We start from the raw sequence: 18275 nt of genomic DNA, 5'->3' as shown, positions 1-18275 counted from the left end.
CCTGTCTTCCAGCACCTTTGACTATCGATGATACAAATATATGATTTGTCAGTAGATAGGACTAATTAGTAATCTTCTCGTGAGGGATCCTTTGGGGAAGACTTACCACAACGCAAGATAATTTCACTTTGAGTTGGAAAATGGTGCAAGCTGATGTGCACGATGAGTCTGAAACCAATGTCTTAGTCTTGAATAAATCCATTTACTCAGGTATTAAAAAGTTGACTGAGATAAATTGGAAAATTAAATGATAAGGTGTAAAAGTTGATAAACGATGGAGAACATTCTAAGGAAAATATCATAAAACTCTGGGTATATGAATAGGAAGGGTTTGGAGGGATATGGGCCGGGTGCTGGCAGTTGGGAGTAAATTGGGTTGGGATATCTGATCGGCATGGATGGGTTGGACCGAAGGGTCTATTTCCATGTTGTACATCTCTATGAGTCTATGACTCTATGAATATACATTTTGTTGAGAAGTAAGAACTCTGAAGGAAAAGTTACTTGTTTGTTACCAATTTCATTGGTTAAGGATAATATTGGGTTAAGAGGCTTTTGCATTGCAAATATGAATGCAAAGATGAGAACTGGGTGAGTTTTTAGCAAGCAGTAAAATATGACCAAAAATCTTGTTAAAGAATGTGAAAATCGATTGAGTGAACAGTAAGAAATATTTAAACAAAGTTCATATAAGTAAATACATCTCTCCTAAAGGCTGAGACATGAAAATTTAAATTGTTCAAATCAACAAAAAAGCTAAGACTCTATAAAAATTCTTTGTCTTTACAGTAGAATCCACAAAAACATACCAGCAACAATGAGGGACCAAGGTCGAGTAAGAGTGAGAAAAATAACAAATAAAACCTATTGCAGTAATAAGAAATTCATTGAACTAAAGGTTAGTAAATTCCATGGTCAAATAGCTTCCATTTTCCAACATTCATTCAGAGATGGTTGCAAAAGTGATTAATATATCCAAAATTCTTCAGGTTCCAAGGACCTGGAATGATCTTGACAAGCTAGAAATTAGCAAATACAAAGCCACTATTAAAGCATGGATGGAGAGAGGAAGAGACAACTTCAAGCCAGGTAGCATGACATGAGTCATCAAAAAAGTATTTCAATCCATCATTAAGGACATGGGAACCGATTACTTAGACAATGCACATGATTCTATGAAAGTTGCAAATGTTTGACAAACCTATTAAGAGCTTACTGATGATGCAATCAGCAGGGTTGTGATGCAAAATCAGTGAAGATATTTGGATTTACAAATGGCATTTGATAAGGTGCCACATAGAAGATTGCTACACAACAATAAGAGTCTGTATGATGAGAAAGTGCATTAACATGGATGGAAGTTGGTTAATGTACTCAGCCAGCTCCTGCCCCATCGAACCCATCTCTGCATACCTCGACACGGTCTTGTCCCCCTTAGTTCAAGATCTCCCCACCTACGTTCGGGACACCACCCACGCCCTCCACCTCCTCCATGATTTTTGCTTCCCTGGTGCCCAATGCCTTATCTTCACCATGGACATCCAGTCCCTGTACACCTCCAACCCCCATCATGAAAGACTCAAAGCCCTCCGCTTCTTCCTTTCCCACCGTACCAACCAGTATACCCTTCCACTGACACCCTCCTTTGACTGACTGAACTGATCCTCACTCTGAACAACTTCTCTTTCCAATCCTCCCACTTCCTCCAAACCAAAGGAGTAGCCATGGGCACTCACATGGGCCCCAGCTATGCCTGCCTCTTTGTAGGATATGTGGAACAGTCCATTTTCCGCAGCTGCACTGGCACCACCCCCCACTTTTTCCTCCGTTACATCGATGACTGTCTCGGCGCTGCCTCGTGCTCCCATGAGGAGGTTGAACAGTTCATCCACTTTACCAACACCTTCCACCCCAACCTCAAATTTACCTGGACCATCTCAGACTCCTCCCTCCCCTTCCTAGACCTCTTCATTTCTATCTCGGGTGACCGAATCAACACGGACATTTACTATAAACCGACCGACTCCCACAGCTACCTAGACTACACCTCCTCCCACCCTGTCCACTGTAAAAACGCCATCCCATATTCCCAATTCCTTCGTCTCCGCCGCACCTGCTCCCAGGAGGACCAGTTCCAATACTGAACAACCCAGATGGCCTCCTTCTTCAAAGATCGCAATTTCCCCCCAGATGTGATCGACGATGCTCTCCACCACATCTCCTCCACTTCCTGCTCCTCCGCCCTTGAGCCCCGCCCCTCCAATCACCACCAGGACAGAACCCCACTGGTCCTCACCTACCACCCCACAACCTCCATATACATCGTATCATCCGTCGTCATTTCCGCCACCTCCAAACGGACTCCATCACCAGGGATATATTTCCCTCCCCTCCCCTATCTGCGTTCCGAAAAGACCACTCCCTCCATGACTCCCTCGTCAGGTCCACACCCCCCACCAACCCAACCTCCACTCCCGGCACCTTCCCCTGCAACTGCAAGAAATGCAAAACTTGTGCCCACACCTCCCCCCTTACTTCCCTCCAGGGCCCCAAGGAATCCTTCCATATTCGCCACAAATTCACCTGCACCTCTGTACACATCATTTACTGCATCCGCTGCACCCGATGTGGCCTCCTCTATATTGGGGAGATAGGCTGCTTACTTGCGGAACGTTTCAGAGAACACCTCTGGGACACCCGGACCAACCTACCCCGTGGCTCAACACTTCAACTCCCCCTCCCACTCCACCAAGGACATGCAGGTCCTTGGACTCCTCCATCGCCAGACCATAGCAAAATGACGGCTGGAGAAAGAGTGCCTCATCTTCCGCCTAGGAACCCTTCAACCACAAGGGATGATCTCAGATTTCTCCAGTTTCCTCATTTCCCCTCCCCCCACCTTGTCTCAGTCCCAACCCTTGAACTCAGCACCACCTTCCTAACCTGCAATCTTCTTCCTGACCTCTCTGTCCCCACCCCCACTCCGGCCTATCACCCTCACCTTAACCTCCTTCCACCTATCGCATTTCCAACGCCCCTCCCCCAAGTCCCTCCTCCCTACCTTTTATCTTAGCCTGCTTGGCACGCTTTCCTCATTCCTGAAGAAGGGCTCATGCCCGAAACGTCAATTCTCCTGCTCCTTGGATGCTGCCTGACCTGCTTCGCTTTACCAGCAACACATTTTCAGCTAATGTACATGTTCAGGCTGACAGACAGTTATTAGTGCAGTTCCATGAGACTCACTACTGGGACCTGACATACTTACAATTTACAATTTAGTATTAATGATTTGAACGAACTGATTGGAGGATTGCTTGGAGCATATGCAAGTTTACTGATTATGCAAGGCTCATGCAAAACCATGAAAGATTTCAAAGATTTTCCAAAGTGATACAAACCACTTAAGTAAGTGGGTAAGCATGAGACGGATAGAATATAAACTGAGGAAATTTGAGATTTCTTACTTTGGCTAGAAGAATAGGAAAACAGTATTTGTTAAATGGTGAGAACTTATTGAATATTAATTTCAGAAATTCAGAGATTTCAAAGCATTTTCAACAAGTAATCAGAAAAGTAACTAGTTTTCTAACTTTAATTCAAAAAGGTTTTATGCGCAAGTAAAAGGAAGCCCTGCTGCATGTGGAGCCAAACCTGGAATAACATATACACAAGGACGGAGATACTTTCTTTAAAGGCAGTTTGATGCCAGTTCATTAGATTGATTTCCAGTGTATTGCACAGAAGGCATGAAGAGAAAAATCCTCGATTGTTTTACTTAAAAAAAATGATATTATCTTGTTTTAAAAAAAGTTGATTCATGCTGGATTTAAAATGTGACTATCAAACACAAATTGGGTAAATTGGCTGCTTCTCGAAATTTCCAGTAATTACCATGACAAATACTAACTCATCATTTCTCTGGAATGTCACAGCCCCCACTTGTATGAACAGATTCCAGTCAAACCAACACAATTGAACCCCAAACAACAAAATTTTGAAAGTAAGCCATTGAAACCAATTATGCTTCACGTGGTGCTGATGGTCCTTCAGTTATCTTTTACATCACAGAATGGGTTTGAAAAAGGTGTCATCAAAGCAAGCCAGTCAATTCACATTTCCCTCTTGTACATGACACCTGGGTTCAGAATGTTGTCCTATGAGGAGAGATTGAGTAGAAAGGCCTTATTCTTGCTAGAATTAGAAGGATGAGATGTGATCTATTTGAAACATATACATTTCTGAGAGTCTTGATAGGGTAAATGTTGAGAAGCTATTACCTGGTTGGTAAATTAATAACTGGGGAGCAAAGTCTCAGAGTAAGTGTTGAGTTATTTGTGACTGAGATGAGGAAAAATTAGTTTTCTCAGATGGTTTTGAGCTATATGGAGAGGTTGAATAGGCTAAGGCTATTTTCCCTGGAGTGCTGGAGGCTGAGGGGTGACCTTATAGAGGTTTATAAAATCATGAGGGGCATGGATAGGATAAATAGACAGTCTCTTTCCCTGGGGGGGGGGGGGGGGAGTCCAGAACTAGAGAGCACAGATTTAGGGTGAGAAGGGAAAAACATAAGAGATCTAAGGGGTAACTTTTTTGTGCAGAGGGTCGTGCGCGTATGGAATGGGCTGCCAGATGAAGTGGTGGAGGTGAGTACAATTGCACCATTTAAAAGGCTTCTGGATGGATATTTGAATAGGAAGGGTTTGGAACGATATGGGTCAGGTGCTGGCAGGTGGGACTAGATTAGGTTGGGATATCTGGTCGGCATGGACAAGTTGGACCGAAGGGCCTGTTTCCGTGCTGTAAATCTCTATGACTCTATAAATTAATTGTAGTTTTTCATTTAATACATAGGTATTTTCGCCTCAAGTTCCTTTCCCGAAGTCCTCTCAATGCGCTTCTAATGTCGTTAGGTTGCATTCTTGAAGCATATTTTTCAACTTGAAGCAATATATCGATCTTCTGTTGTTGAGTGAATGCCATTTTACTTTTGCTTCGTGAATAGGATGCCCTTTCCCTCTGCCTGTGATCGAATACCTGTCACATATCTCATGTGCAGGTCATCGAATGATTTCAGTTGGAGTTGCATTCTCCAACTCAACAAATATAAAAAATTCCATCGATGTCACTGATGTCATTGAAAAAAAAAGCGGCCCATATACTATAACTTAAAAGTGGTACTTTAAATAGTCCACGTTGCTGTCAATAATATACGGTAATATTATACATCATAGAGTATCCAGCAAAGGGACAGTAATGGTGAATGATGTGCGGTGGAGAGAAGTTTGAACGATTTACAGACACATTCATTCTACAGTAAATCAAGAAAAAGTCGTTCTTTTTGAAACATCTATATGTAACATCGCGTCACTTGTGTGCTGGCCAGCAGTCATTCACTTCTTTCTCACATTCTCTTCGCACATTCGACAAACAACGCAGTGTCCAGCTGCAATATTTCTAACTCCGTGTTTGGCGTTGGTGCTGCTGTGTGAGTGATCAGTACGGCAGTTATATGACCTCGTGTACTCCTCTACTCCTACCTCCTATCTCTAATACTCCCCTGCTCTTCCACTACTGGAATATGCTAAAATTTCAATCAACTCTAACTTGTTAATAGGGTGCTACAGTAACATGGTACTATTATATTACCAGAACGGCCGGTAACATTATCCCATGCGTATGTGGTTTTATAATACAAGTGCAGTAGTGTAAACCGCCATTGCCCGTATAATGAATAAACAGCATGTCATTACCTTTGTTGTCTAATACTGTGTCCGTCAACATATTAGGAAACTGATTGTTCTTTTGGAACAGTTTAACGCCTGTTCCTTACCCAATGGTTTTTGCATCCCAGCCATGCCTAAATATAGCCGACGGCAGCTGCTAAACTATTAAAATACATTTGAAGAGAGAAGATGTAGGTTTAGTCATTCGATTGTGTAAGGGAGCTGTTCCTCTTTGATCTCTTTGATCTCTCGTGAATTGTTGCACTGGGTTGGTGACCGTGCAATGTGAGAAATAAATTCAATTAAATTCAAAATTTCTGAGGTCGAGAGCAGTTCTGAGGACGATTTTAACACTATTTTAATGGATTGCTAAGGTGTCGAAGCAAAGGTTGCTGCAATATTCCACACGAACGTTTAGTTGTTTCCCAGAGCTAAAACTCTCTGTTACACGTTGGGCGTGTCACCATGACGATTTGCGATTGACAACTGTCGGTCATCAAGGTAAGCACTTGGATAATGTTCCTTCTACAGACTCAGCCGGTCAGGAGCTATTCGGGACGTTGATGATCATAAATTTCTTAGCAAACTGTGAGGGAGCTGCAATAGTCAGGAGGTTAAACGTGGAACATAATAGTTTAAGTAAGACAGAATTTTTAAAGTATCCAATTCCTCGTTTGCTAAGATGAACTATGAAAAAATGAACTTACACTTAACAACTATGATTAACAGTGTACATCTACATTGCGGGCATATTGTTAGATTTTGAATTTCGTGTGCTTCATATTTAAATGCTTATATTCATTGTAAGACTTCTAAGAAATCTACTCTCCTCATTTCCAAATGGACTAATGTGGGGGAGGTTGTGCGCTTTTCCGTTATCACTTTCCTGGAACAAATATCTTTTTTTAAAATGACTATTGTCCACGTTTTATTTATGATTGGTGCATTGTTCGGGCCAATATTCTTGCATTCAATGGTGCCCATGATTGTTTATGAATGAGCCATTTTACCATAAAAGCGTGTTGTTACTGCACTGCAGCAGGAACAGGAATTGCATCTACAAACAGGAATTGCTGGAAAAGCTCAGCAGGTCTGGCAGCATCTATAGACAGCAATCAGAGTTAATGTTTCGTGTTTAATGACCCTTCTTCAGAACTAGGGATAGCATATAATAGTTGGGGAAGAAAACGTTGAACAAGTTCTCCAACCTGAGCGATTGGTAAAGCAAAGCAGCAGTTAGCAAAACAAAAAGGAGCAAAAACAGAGTTTACTGGAGAAACTCAACGGTTAATATTTCATGTCCAGTGAGCCTTAGCCAGAACTGAAAGCTAGGAAAGGGGGATGTTGATTTTGTAAGTAGAGCACATTGAAATGGTGCCCAGACAGAGAAAAGAATAGGCAAACAAAGAGATAGCATAGAGAGCAATAAGTGCTGGGTAGGATGCTAAGGAGAAATGTGAATAGTTGAAAATGAGTTTGCTGAGCAGAGGGAGTCCCATACAAAGCAGGGAATGAGGTGTGGGGACAAAAACCGCCATGGAGGAGGGTGATCATGTTCTGAAACTGTTAATCTCAATATGGAGTCCAGGTACCAAGGAAGAAGATGAAGAGCTGATTCTCCAGCTTGCACTGAGCATCACTGCAGCACTCCAGTAGGCCTGAGACAGAATTTGTCGACGTGAGAACATGGTGTAGTGTTGCAGTGGCAAGCAACAGGAAGCTTGGGGTCATTTTTACTGATTGAGTATAGGTGTTTGGAAAAACGGCTACCACTCCGCAATTAGTCTCCCCAGTGTTCAAAGCACCACATTGTGAGCAATGAACACAGCAGACTAGATTGAATAAAGTGCAGATAAATCACTGAATTGATTGAAACATCTGTCTGAGACTTTGGCTAGTGAAGAGGGAGGCGGTTAGGGAGAGTGTTGCACTTCCTGTAATTGCATGGGAAGGTGCCATGTGATATGGGAGGTTTTGGGAGTGAATGAGGTGTGGCCAGGTTGTGCTGGAGGAAATGGTCCCTGCAGAATGCTGACAAGGGAGGTGGAGGGGATTATGTGCCTGGTGGTGGCATCCTATTGGAGGTGATAGAAATGGCAGCTTATGATCCTTTGGACACAGATGCTGGTGGGGTGGAAAGTGAGAACCGGGGAACCATATTGTTGTTATGGGGGGTGATGGAAGAGGTAAGGGAAGAAGAAGTGCAGGAAAAGGATCAGAAATGCCTGAAGGCCCTGTCAACCATAGAAGCAAGAATCCTCAGTGAGGGGAAAGGTGGACATTGTGACCACCTACCTCCTCTCCTCCTCCCCCATTCCAACCCCAGCCCTCCCATGGAAGATGGAGTCATCAGAACAAAATGGAATGGAAATATAGAAACTGGGAAAATGAAATAGCGCCCACACAGGAAGCAGGGTGCGAAACAGTATTATCAAGGCTAACTGTGGGAGTTGGTGGGTTTTGTAATGAGTGAAATGGATAAAAAGGAGGGCAGTTTCATGAGAATAGGCAACACCTACTATACTAGAGGATTTAATAGAACCAGGCGAAAGTGAGGACTGCAGATGTTGGAGATTAGACTCAAGAGTGTGGTGCTAGAAAAGCACAGCAGGTCAGGCAGCATCTGAGGAACAAGGAAATCGGGTAAATGCCCTGCATCAGGAAGGGCTGCCTGAAACCTCGATTTTTCTGCTCCTCGGATATTGCCTGACCTGCTGTGCTCTTGCAGCAGCACATGTTCAAATTTAATAGAACTAGTCAATATTTACTAATGCACCCCACTTATGCCGAAATACATGAGCAAATGCTATTTCAATCATATCTATAAGCTAATCTTCATATTATTACATGACCATATACTATTCATGCATAAACATGAAGAACTAGTCATAAAATCATAGAGTCACATTCCTGATGAAGGGCTTATGGCCAAAACATCTACTCTCCAGCTCCTCAGATGCTGCCTGACTTGCTGTGCTTTTCCAGTGCCACACTTTTCGTCTATGATTCTCCAGCATCTGTAACCCTCACATTCTCTCATAGAGTCATAGAGTCACAGAGCATGGAAACAGACCCATTGGTCCAACTCGTCCATGCTGACCAGACATCCCAATCTGACCCAGCCCCATTAACCAGCATTTGGCCCATTGTCCTCTCAATGTTTCTTATTCATATACCCATCCAGATGCCTTTTAAATGTAGTACCTGCCTCTACTATTTAGTCTGGCAGCTTGTTCCATACAACCACCACCCTCTGTGTGAAAAGGTTACCCCTCAAATCTTTTTTAGTTCTTTCCCCTTTCAGCTTAAGTCATGCCCTCTCATTTTGGACACCCAAATGCTACAAAAAAAGACCTTGGCTATTCACCTCATCCATGCCCCTCATGATTTTATAAACCTCTATACGGTCACCCCTCAACATTTGATACTTCAAGGAATGTAGCCCCAGCCTATTCAGCCTCTCCCTAAGGTGCAAACCTTCCAATACTGACAACATTTTTGTAAATCTTGTCTGCACTTTCTCAAGTTTAGCAACACCTTCCCAAAGAAGGGCATGCTGCAAATGCCAAGCAATGTCCATCTCCAATAAGTGATTATTTAATCACTGCCCGTTGACTCTCGATGTTATTGCTTTCGCTGAATACCTCGTTATCACCATCTTTGGGGTTATCACTGTCCAGTAACTCAACTGGACTCACTACATAGATACAGTGGCTACAAGGACAGGACAGTGGCTCGGAATACCATGGCAAGAAACTCACCTCCTGACTTCCCAAAGCCAGTCCGTCATCTAGAAGACTCAAGTCAGGAAGGTAATGGAATAGACCCTACTTGCCTGAATGGGTGCAGCCCAAGCAGCGCTCAACCATCCAGGACAAAGCAGCCCACTTGATTGACACCAAATCCACAAGCATCCATTCTCCCACTGATGAAGGGCTCCGGCCCGAAAAGTTGATTTTGCTGCTCCTCAGATGCTGCCTGACCTACTATGCTATCACAGCTGTAACTGAAATGATTCAGTCTGCAGTCAGTACTCTCAAGTTTGTGACCCCCGCAGTCATCATTTACAAGCATCTGAAGAGTCTCAATAGATGTAAGTGCAGTATTTCAAAGCAGTTACTTGTGAGAAGAGCCTGTGGGAATTATGCACTGCATAAAAATTTTAAGAAAGGCAAATGTGTTCATATGTACACTCGGAAAGATTTCAAGACCATTATTGTGTTTGGCAGTAAGTTCATCATTTGTCACAAAGGAATGTGTTTTTATCCTTCCTCTTCCTCGTCTCCTTCACTCAATTGCTTTTTAACAGTTGACAACTCTTCTGCCTTCTCCAGTTGCAATCTTCTAAACTGTCATGCTGTGGATCACATAGCACGCTGCAATACTGCAACATAGGTTATGTCCAGCATTTGCAGGGAGCTCTCCTTTAAGCACTTGAGTTTTTGCTTTAGTGGCCCAGTGATAGATAGAGTCATAGAGATGTACAGCATGGAAACAGACCCTTTGGTCCAACCCGTCCATGCTGACCAGATATCCCAACCCAATCTAGTCCCACCTGCCAGCACCTGGCCCATATCCCTCCTAGCCCTTCCTATTCATATACCGATCCAAATGCCACTTAAATGTTGCAATTGTACTAGCCTCCACCACATCCTCTGGCAGCTCATTCCATACACGTACCACCCTCTGTGTGAAAAAGTTGCCCCTTAGGTCTCTTTTATATCTTTCCCCTTTCCCCTCTCACCCTAAACCTATGCCCTCTAGTTCTGGACCTCCCGACCCCACGGAAAAGACTTTGTCTATTTATCCTATCCATGCCCCTCATAATTTTGTAAATCTCTATAAGGTCACCCCTCAGCCTCCGACGCTCCAGGGAAAACAGCCCTAGCCTGTTCAGCCTCTCCCTATAGCTCAAATCCTCCAACCCAGGCAACATCTTTGTAAATCTTTTCTGAACCCTTTCAAGTTTCACAACATCTTTCCGAAAGGAAGGAGATCAGAATTGCATGCAATATTCCAACAGTGGCCTAACCAATATCCTGTACAGCCGCAACATGACCTCCCAACTCCTGTACTCAATACTCTGACCAATAAAGGAAAGCATACCAAACGCCTTCTTCACTCTCCTATCTACCTGCGACTCCACTTTCAAGGAGCTATGAACCTGTACTCCAAGGTCTCTTTGTTCAGTAACACTCCCTAGGACCTTACCATTAAGCGTATAAGTCCTGCTAAGATTTGCTTTCCCAAAATGCAGCACCTCACATTTATCTGAATTAAACTCCATCTGCCACTTCTCAGCTCATTGGCCCATCTGGTCCAGATCCTGTTGTAATCTGAGGTAACCCTCTTTGCTGTCCACTACACCTATTGTGATGATTGCTTGAACTGTTTTGGCATATGAAAATAAGAATAAGTCATTCAATTTATGAATTCATTTTCAATATTTTGTGGTGGTCCTGCATCTTAACTCAATTCATACAATGGTAACTCTATCTATAAACAAAAAGCTATCCCATTCCTGAATATTTGAATTATCATAGCAAACACTTTTTTTAGCATGAATCCAGATTTTTGCAATGTTTTTATGAAAAAATGCTTCCTTATTTTACTCATAACAGGCTCAGCTATAATTTTGAGATTTGTGTCTCTTTATTCAGAGTTCCCCACCAAACAAAAATGGTCTCTCTACATAAGTAAGATAAATAAATTGCAAATGTGAGTGGACTTTAACAAAAATACTATTCAGAGAAGAAATTGGGACAAACTGTTGAAGGTTGGGGTATATTTTAAAAGTGAAGCAAGACTGAGAAAAACAATTATTTGTAGTCAGCATATTGGTCCGTGGTTGAAACTCAAGATTCACAAGACCCTTTGAACATTTAACTTTAATTCTGAAGGTTCTCAAACCATGTTAAATGATTGTGAACCTTCCCACACCTTTCAGAGTAGCCAGGAATCAAACCATATGTCAGAGAATTGAAAAATAGGAAATGTGACCTCCCAATTTCAATTAGGGATGAATCACTAAATTATATATCATGAAGGGAATCATGAAGGGTAATGTAAGGGGCTTGGGCTAAGCTGAGACAGCCCACATGGCTGTAAATGTGCAAGATCATGCTTGAATAATTTGTTGGATTTCTTTGAGGACATTGTGGTCATATAAATATTTTCAATATGGAAACCTTAGTCCTTAATTGTGTCACAGAATGGCATGCTGACAGATTGGCTACACAATAATGTCAGATCAGATACTGACACACCTGTGTTTACTGTGAGGTGAATAACACAGCGAGTTAAAGACTTTGATGTAAAAGCGATCTGCTTCTTCAGTTACAATATTGGTCTCTCGTAGGTGAATGATGTAGATGAAGTGTTGAGAGGCAAAACATCCAATAAAGTTTTGTTAAATAACTGATAGGCCCTCAATATTAAGTTGCAAGATTTGGAGAGAATGCCATTTTGCATAAAACACAATGTTGAAGGTCATGATTCTGTGATGGCTGGAATTCTGCAAGGGAATTCTCTTGGAATCCTTAAATTTTCTGCACGAAACTTTCTGCCGATAGGATCATTTGCTTCCACAGCACATCTAGGTTCTGATCAGGATTGCGGCATGAACACTGGCAGTCATTGCTTCCTATGGTTCTAGTGAAAATATAGAATGCAATTGAATTGGACATTGATGTTGTCCCACATAATAGGCTGCTACATCAGGTCTGACAGAAATGAAAATATATCAAATTGGATTGGCAAAGTTTATAATAGATAATGGAATGCATAGGGCATTCTACAGTTAGCAATTCACCTCTTAACTCCCAAAACTTGTCTGGTCATTTACAAAGCAGCAGTTAGGAGCATGATGGAATAACTTTCACTTCCCTGTATGGGTGCAGCTCCAACAACACTCAAGAAGCTTAATAAAGCAATAAATGCTGGCTTTGTTAGTCGGGCCCATACTCTGTAAAATGAATTTTAACATGTAACAAAATATGGACAGATATTTGGTTCACAGCCAGTTACCAGATGAATGCTGCAAGGTTCAGTTGGATCCACTATAGTTTCTTACTTCAGAAATGATCTAGATGAACAAATTTGCTGAAAAAAACAATTTGGGAGGAGGGTCAAGTGATGAAAATCAATGCATACATATTCAGAAGAATTTTAACAAGCCTGTTTAGTGGATGGCATAATTCAAGATTCAATTTAATGCAAGGAAATAAACGGTTATGAGATGTAGCAGACAGAAGGTTGAGAGATCTTTTTGTTTTGGTGGACAGCTCATTAAAACCATTAGCAGTAGGTTCCTAAACTACTAAGAAATGAAAGCCAGCAAAGTACATAGCAGGGGACTGACATATAAATTCAGAATGTTCATTTTAAAACTGTTGGCTTAGCAAGATCACATCTGGAATACTGCATACACTTTTGATCTTCCTATTTCAGAAAGATTGTTGAGTTTTTTTGGATGTGGTACAGAGGGACCTACAGAGTTGAACTCAAAACATCAGGGAATGATGCATAAGAAAGATGGATTACCCTTTTTCTTTCTTGGAATACGAATATTTAAAGGAAAGGCAGCAGATGTGTTTAAAATTGGAAGTTTCAAACAAATTCGATCTATATCGTCATATGCAAAACTTAAATGCAAGCAGTTGTGCAAGCACACATTTAGGACATTGCAAGAAACTAGGACATTCTGGAGAACGATTTTTCACACTGTGGAACAAACCGCCAACACTGTTGGTGGATCAAGAAACTACGATCTGTTTCAAAATTGTCACGCTTGGATGAACTGGGGAGATGTTATTATCATTGGTTTTACCTCGTTGATTTTAACCCTACTGCTCTTGCAAGGATGCTTGCCTTGAAGAAGTTTTCCTCCTCTCTCTACAAGAATCTCAGGGAGTCTCTCTATTTCTCCACCCTTCAGGCTCTCTGCCTTTATTCCTGAAAGGCTTTTGCCCGAAACGTCGATTTTACTGCCCCTCGGATGCTGCCTGAACTGCTGTGCTCTTCCAGCACCACTAATCCAGAATCTGGTTTCCAGCATCTGCAGTCATTGTTTTTACCTATATGTTATTATCATACTATCTCTGCCTGGTAAAACAAGGACTACACCTCACACGTGCAAACTTGAAACACGTTCCCCTAAACGCATACTGCTTCAAATAGGGTGTGTTCTATCGTATTCTCTAAGACATACATTTTCACTTTTTACACCCATTCTCTCTCATGCATATACATTCCTCTCCGTCTCTCCCTCATCCTCACACGCAGCTCTCTACCTCATATATATTCGCTATCATACACACAGATGCATGAGTGTCTCAGACGCATAGTTATTCTGTCTCATAAATGTACTTTGGTGAATGTGTTTTATTTTCTCTCGTGCTCGCACACGGCCTTAAGGCAAAATCATATTTTGAGTCCAGACAGTGATTTCATTGCGAAGGTATGACAAATATATAACAGCAATTGGATAGAATAAAAGACTTGTTCTTCTAATAAAGAAAGCGGAGACTAGTCGAAAACAACGGGCAAAAGAACTACTGTTGAAACTCGCCATGAGCACAAGGAATATCATATGAACAGCATCTAGCGGTTTTTAAAAATGCTTTTAACAGATTAACAAACCAGATGTGAAAGGTTTATTCTGTAGCATCACAGTCCATTCATTTCCGGAGTCTGCTTTGTGACATGTTTGACACTTTTCACCTGCTAAAGTTCTTTCAGCTGTAACCTTAAACTGCTGCTGGCAACTCTTTAAAATACTTTGGGATATTTTAACAGAACAGACCACGGTGAGCGACGAGAATCACTGGTAATTGATAAAACACAGTTGATTGATAATGGTGTCTTCCCCTGTCGGAAATCGACCAAAGTGCCAATGATCTTCACATATGTCACTATTTGTCGAGAACGCGAACCAAACATGCAGATGTTCTGTGTTCAGTACATGGTGCTCAAATCTAATTCTGAAGGGGACCTAGTGCACCAGCACACACTCATTCCGCCGAAGAACTATTTATTCAGGGGCAATTCTTGGTTCTTGGTCGCTCGTCGAAAATCCCTTTCTCTTGTCGGCTTAGGATTTACCATTTCCAAAAGGTTTTCTGTAAATGTTGCAGCCGACGCTCCTGAAAGTGATAGCAGAAGTCTTTTCAGCCCCGTGCCGCCTGATAACTACTTCCCTTTCAGCGTGTTTTCCAAGCTCACATACACCGGAGTGTATTCCCAAGACAACGTTAAACCTCAAATCAAAAGCATTGTTTTCATTTTGACCAAAGTGATGGTTTTAAAAGGGGTACGCAAAGGCAACCGTTATAAAGTTGGGACTTAAAAGTGTGCATTAAAGTGGAAGAAGCGGTATTCTTAATATTTTGGATCCCTTTGAGCTTCTTTGTTTACATCGATATGGCTGACTGACGTTTTGTGGAGCCTTTTGTCTGGAATTTGCACTTTCGAGTGCCCGCAGTCAAGGCGTTTTGAAACTCTCCTTTTCCCAGAAAGATCAGGTCACCTCTTGAGTCACGCTTGGAAAAGGCCGTCACTTCTACTGTAACACTACTTCGGGCGAGAACAAAGAATTCTGCCTGTTCCCTCTGAGGGGTGAGGGACGAACTTTCATTTGTATCAATTCAAGCTAAACAGGTAGAACGAGCTATGTAAGTGCTGCCTGATCTCCAGGAATTCAGCTGGTTCAGTGGCAAATATCCATTACAGACGAGTTCGTGTAACTCTAGCCCTCCGCATTGTACACTCGCCTGAAAATGGACAAAGGACAAGCAGCTTCTGGGGTTGCTCTGAAAGGTGCCCGTGAGAAAAGGTGTCACAAGCGAGGAAGGGGAGTACAATCGGCTCCATTGTGAACAATCGAGACGATTGTTTGTGCCCCAGATTCGACTCTGCTGTCGACATTTTGAACTTAAAAGTACAAATCATACCCTGCTATATATGCAGTCATTCTGAAACTAGGAAATTGTGCGTCCTTAGCTGGAAAACAATACAGTGAACCGGCCGAGTGAATGCAGCGAAAGGCCTGGCTTTAACCTGTGGATCTTGAACAACTTCAGATAAAGTGTTGAGCGGGACGTGATGTCACATGCCACAACATTCTGAAAGCTAAAACTCTGGTTTTCAGCAACTGCAGTTTAAAAAAAATGTCCTGATAGCTGTTAGACATTCAGATGCAAATCATTTCCTTTTTGAGGTCTATACACTGTTGCAGAAATTAGTTATTCCCCATTATCGCAAATTTGCTGGAGATAAAGACAGCTGAGCGTGCTTTAAAAACCGAAAAGGAAGAGCCGACGGCGGAATTGAACATGTTAGCGAACCGCCAAGCAATTCGCCCCGACTGGGAATCTCAAGATAAACTGCACTGAATTCACCAGGGAGTTAACCTATAGTTGTATTTTTCATTCATTTTTGGCAATCGTCTAAAGTATGTTAAACACAATTTTAGCGTGGAATTTTATTTGGTTGCAAGTAGTTTGTGTGTCGAAAGCTGCGTTGTGCTCCGCTCTCCCCGACATATCTCTACCCACAACATGTCCCCGTGTATTTTGCGAGAACCGACTTAACTCCAGTACAAAAAACACTTCACTGTGGTGTTTAACTGTAATAAGTCCCACCTAGCCTTGTAAGTGTCTAAATTGAGGTTGAGATTGATATTTTTTATGTAACTGTAGTTAAACGTGCCAGCGTAATTAATATTAGCATTGTGAAGACCTCCAATTGCCACTTTAAACATTACCTTTAGAATTTAGGTAAACGTCAAAAAGGTCTGCATTCAAGTGCTTCTTGGAAATTGTCTGGAACTAATACTGATTTTCACCTTGTTTTCAAGGTAATATCCTCAGAGGGACGGAAAACTGAGAAAAAATGGAATGTATTTTAGGACAACCGACCGCTCGAAGGGCTTTAGCGCCAAAGAAAGGTAAAACTCTGGTTTCCAGCATTGGAGTGTAGTCACGGGAGGAAAAAGTGACAGCCAATTTGTGCACAGCAAGTTCCCACAAACAGCAAGGTGATAATGAATTGAACATCTGCTTTGGTGATGTTTATTGACGAATAAATTTTGCCTGTGATAACACTCGGGCCTGTAATGGAATTGTGTCATAGGATGCTGAAAGTTTGCTCAAACTTCTTAACTGAGAGTAACTCTCATGAACATATCTACCAACTAAGCACGAGAAGCTGGAATATGCCATTCGGCGCCTTGACCCTGCTCTTCCATTTAATAAAATCAGGGCTGATCTGATTGTACCCTTAACTTCCGTATCCTGCCGAGCCCTTTATCCTTTGACCACACCTGCTCCCCTTGTTAGTCAAAAACGTACCTCCCATTCCCTTGAAAATATAATGACCCCGCCTCCGCCATTCTCCAGTCTCACGGGAAGACAGTTCCAAATATTGAAGACCATCTGGGAGAGAAAAAAACGCTCATTTTGTTTTTAAATGGAAGACTCTTTCTACTTAAACTGTTTCCCCTAGTTCTAGTCTCTCCAACAAGGGGAAACATCTCTTCAGCTTTCACATTGTCAAATCCTCTCAGAATCGTTTCAATCAGAACAGCTCTCATTAGTCTATACCCTGATGAATACAGGCCCATCCTATCCAATCCTTCTCCAATGAATAACACGCTCAGACAGGAGTCGGTAAAGTGAATCTTTTCTAAAAATGCTTCCAACACAATTATGTATTTTCTTAAATAAGGAGGTCGAAACTACAGTGAAAACAACAAATGTCGGAGATCACAGCGTCCATGGAGAGAGCAATACCGTCCTCCAGATATGGTCTCACCCCATACAATTGTAGCAAACCTTCCTTATTTTAATATTCCAATATCCTTGCAATAAATAGCAACATTCAATATACCACCATCTGTGCCTGCAAACTAACGTTGTGAGAGGAATGTACCAGGCTACTCAGATCCCTTTGTACTTCACAGGTCTGAGATCTCTTTCTGCTTCAACTACACATTTTTTTTAAATTTGCTGCTAAAGTGAAAAAAATCATAATTTTTCACATTATACTCCATCTGCCACTGTCTGACTCACTCACTTAACCTATCCATGTGCTCTTGTAAATGCTTCATGTCTTTTCACAACTTTGCGATATTCTTTTTGCCACAGGTTCCTTGCTGCACAGGAGTACCAGCTCTGACTTTTGGATTCAAGTCCTGGTGTGGGCACCTGAGCTCAGGACCTTGTGACTCAGAAACAACACTGCTCCCCTCCGAAGTAAGACTACTATAAATTTATAAAACTAAAACCAGGTACAGGTTTCAAGATTGAGGCATTTATGTTTATTTCCGGCATCTATGCACATCTGAAGGACAGGACAGTCTATGGCGCAGTGGCTACCGCCTCCTCTGAGGCAGAAGCACTGGGAATGAGTCCCATTCAGGACTTGGTGTCCAAGGAAGGTGGCCAGTCTAAGCTCAAAACAGCCATATGACAGACGAAAGTTGAAGTCGCTACCTGGTTTAGACTGCAGACATGTGAAAAAACGCATGTTTGGACAGCACCTGGGCTCCGTGAG

General features: G+C 42.1%; 1 protein-coding gene and 1 long non-coding RNA gene across 27 annotated transcripts in view; one reads left to right on the top strand and one right to left on the bottom strand.

The window, feature by feature from the left end:
• Nucleotides 1-18275, top strand: part of six2a (SIX homeobox 2a) — a 77745-nt gene that overhangs the window by 35977 nt on the left and 23493 nt on the right. For 12 of the 24 annotated variants that reach the window (XR_015758397.1, XR_015758399.1, XR_015758392.1 and 9 more), the window contains 2 exons: nt 16579-16668; nt 17867-17974. The gene's annotated coding sequence lies outside the window, so the exon portion shown is untranslated. Of the gene's footprint in view, nt 1-789; nt 899-15545; nt 16174-16578; nt 16759-17866; nt 17975-18275 lie in introns of those variants that run through there. The other 12 variants (XR_015758396.1, XR_015758398.1, XR_015758393.1 and 9 more) reach the window with 6 other exon arrangements.
• The window catches only part of LOC122552739 (uncharacterized), a 41754-nt gene that overhangs the window by 15698 nt on the left and 7781 nt on the right, over nt 1-18275 (bottom strand). Inside the window, exon 1 of one of the 3 annotated variants that reach the window (XR_015758408.1) lies at nt 5751-6212. The exons of the other annotated variants lie outside the window; for them this stretch is intronic. This is a non-coding gene — a long non-coding RNA (uncharacterized LOC122552739). Of the gene's footprint in view, nt 1-5750; nt 6213-18275 lie in introns of those variants that run through there. 3 annotated transcript variants of the gene reach the window in all.

This window comes from Chiloscyllium plagiosum, unplaced genomic scaffold, assembly GCF_037043375.1.
Source record: "Chiloscyllium plagiosum isolate Xiang-an unplaced genomic scaffold, Cpla_swu_hap1 HiC_scaffold_10, whole genome shotgun sequence".
Taxonomy (NCBI): domain Eukaryota; kingdom Metazoa; phylum Chordata; class Chondrichthyes; order Orectolobiformes; family Hemiscylliidae; genus Chiloscyllium; species Chiloscyllium plagiosum.
Note: the sequence above shows the minus strand (reverse complement) of the source record. Positions and strands in the feature narration are given on the sequence as shown.